The 2,513-nt window shown below is 48.6% G+C and overlaps 1 long non-coding RNA gene and 1 other non-coding gene across 2 annotated transcripts in view; both read left to right on the plus strand.

The window, feature by feature from the left end:
• Positions 1-714, plus strand: part of LOC126927419 (uncharacterized) — an 836-nt gene extending 122 nt beyond the window's left edge. The window contains exon 2 of the long non-coding RNA XR_007715466.1: positions 1-714. This exon is cut by the window's left edge and continues 13 nt beyond it. This is a non-coding gene — a long non-coding RNA (uncharacterized LOC126927419).
• An 818-nt stretch (positions 715-1,532) lies between these two features.
• LOC126927439 (5.8S ribosomal RNA) lies at positions 1,533-1,687 on the plus strand. The gene has a single exon (XR_007715485.1). It is a non-coding gene; the product is annotated as a 5.8S ribosomal RNA (ribosomal RNA).
• The last annotated feature ends 826 nt before the right edge of the window (positions 1,688-2,513 follow it).

Raw genomic sequence — 2,513 nt, forward strand, 5'->3', positions numbered from 1 at the left:
AGACCCGCCGTCTGCGAATATTATGATTTTATAATAAAACTATAAATGGGAACTTGAGCTTTCGAAAATTAAACTTTGACACGAATATCGAACGAAAAATTACGAATGGAAACCACCCGTAAAGAGAAATGAGATCGAGGCGCTTGCGTGAGGCCGTATACAGAAAGACCCGCCGCCACGATCTCGTATTTTTTTTTTTGCGTCGTGGAGACCGTACAAACGAATAACAAAATCTCTAAAGTGCCTCGTGTCGGAGAGATCATGCTCGCCTATTCTCTTCTATGTTTCGTGGTCTGTGTTGCGTTTGCTCTCCTCCTAGCAACGGGACATCGAAGACTCCTCTTTGGGATCGAACGAAGCGACTAAAACGAGTCGACGAGAGCGAAAGTACGAGTAGCGAGTCGCGCATGTAGAAAGGATACCGACATATCTTCGAAGGTTCTCTTCGAAGATCCATGGATACCTTATGCACGTCGACCTCTCGTCTCTTTCACCGCTCTCGGTCGTTCTCGAAACGTGCTTCCTACCCATAGGGCGTGTGTTCTTCGTATGTCGTTTTGTTCGAAATAACGAAACCACTTGTAACATACTCGTGGATCGGGTAACCTAGAACGAAAACGCATTGCGTGGATGTTGGCCCGCTATGATAATGATAATGATGATGATGACGATGACTATGATGACGATGCGTAGCAACGATTCGTAACTAGTCTAGCCGAAGTTGGTTCAGAGGGGACCGCAGGCTGTCTATCCTCGTTGTCGTGAGTCGCACACCCGTGCCGTCGCTGAAGTTTTTTCAAAGCTCGGCTTCTGGATATTGGGAAGAAAGACCGCGCGAGGTAGATGGATGCGAGTCCCATCGAATTTTTTTATTTTTTAAAAAAACAATCACCTGAACGGAGATGTGTTCTCTTTCGTCGATTTTTCACGCTTTGAGTCGTCGCGATCGCCATCCGTTCGGAGGAGATCGCCGACTTCGAAGCCTCGATGTCGTGAGTCGGACACCCGTGCCGTCGCTAGAGTTTTTTCAAAGCTCGGCTTCTGGATATTGGGAGGAAAGACCGCTCGAGGCCGAGGGTCGCGCGAGTCCCATCGAATCTTTACATCACCCGAACGATGGAGGCGCACGCTCTTTTTCTTGAATAATTGGACGAGAGGAATGCATATCGTATTATATATACACACACACACATATATATATATGGGCTAGCCACCGTGCGTATTTCTTCGCGAGATCGTGTGCTGCACAGAGGATTCAGAATCGGGTGTTATATCCCCGTCGTTTCCTGACGAACGGAGCTTCGATCTCGATGGTTGTTATATATCATAATGTACTTTTCGCCCGGCCGGCGGACGCGCGTATCTTCGCGCGTTCGTCGGATTTCATTTTCGAACGTTTTCGTGTCGTCGATCTTCCGGCGACTTCTGCGCGTCCGATTCCCGTTGGTCGGTCGTGTCGGATCTCGGCTTCGCTCGAACCGAGTATTAAGAGTACATGGAGTACAAGAGTTTTAAAAAATATATGAAAAGATTACCCTGAACGGTGGATCACTTGGCTCGTGGGTCGATGAAGAACGCAGCTAATTGCGCGTCAACGTGTGAACTGCAGGACACATGAACATCGACATTTCGAACGCACATTGCGGTCCACGGATACAATTCCTGGACCACGCCTGGCTGAGGGTTGCTCACGTAAACCTAAGACTGCTTGCGTTGCGTGTCGTTCCTCTCTATCTGTCTCTCTCTGTCCCTTGGTGCCTTCGACAACCCGCCGTCGTTCTTACGATACGTAGAACGTTTCAGAGTCGGAGGAAGCGCACGAAGAAGGATACGAACAAGAGCGGACGCGAGAGAACGTACGCGACGTACGAGCGATTGTTGGACGCTCGTCGGCGTTCGTCGCGGTCGTGTCGAGGCCGTGCAATTCGTACACATGCTCGATATATAAACTATCGTGTTCACGGGAGACACTACGAAACTCTACCTCTGTCTCTCTCTGTCCCTTGGTGCCTTCGACAACCCGCCGTCGTTCTTACGATACGTAGAACGTTTCAGAGTCGGAGGAAGCGCACGAAGAAGGATACGAATAAGAGCGGAGAGAACCGTCACGGACCTGCGTGAGTGCTAGCGGCGTCGTGAGTCGTCCTTTCGTACGACCGCCCGCTTATGCACCGCTTCGTGTCGGTTATCGAATATATTATATATATATATGTCGGGTTGGCGTTACGATTAGAGTTAGGGTTAAGGGCGTAAACGAATCCCTATTGACACTAGACGTGATCACTATGCAATAGAGGAGATATTTACTAGTGCAAACATGACCATGTTGGAATTGGACAAGTAATCGCGATAATTTGATACTCGAGAAGCTAATGACAATGATCTTAGGCTCAATAACGAATCCACGGTCAACGGGATGACGAACTCTACTCTTCTTTAGCGTCTAAGTTGTACTCAATGTTAATGCATGGGGCCATCACTACGTATCCGAGAGTTACTTGAATCGTCGTCGA

Source organism: Bombus affinis, unplaced genomic scaffold (genome assembly GCF_024516045.1).
Source record: "Bombus affinis isolate iyBomAffi1 unplaced genomic scaffold, iyBomAffi1.2 ctg00000110.1, whole genome shotgun sequence".
Taxonomy (NCBI): Eukaryota; Metazoa; Arthropoda; class Insecta; order Hymenoptera; family Apidae; genus Bombus; species Bombus affinis.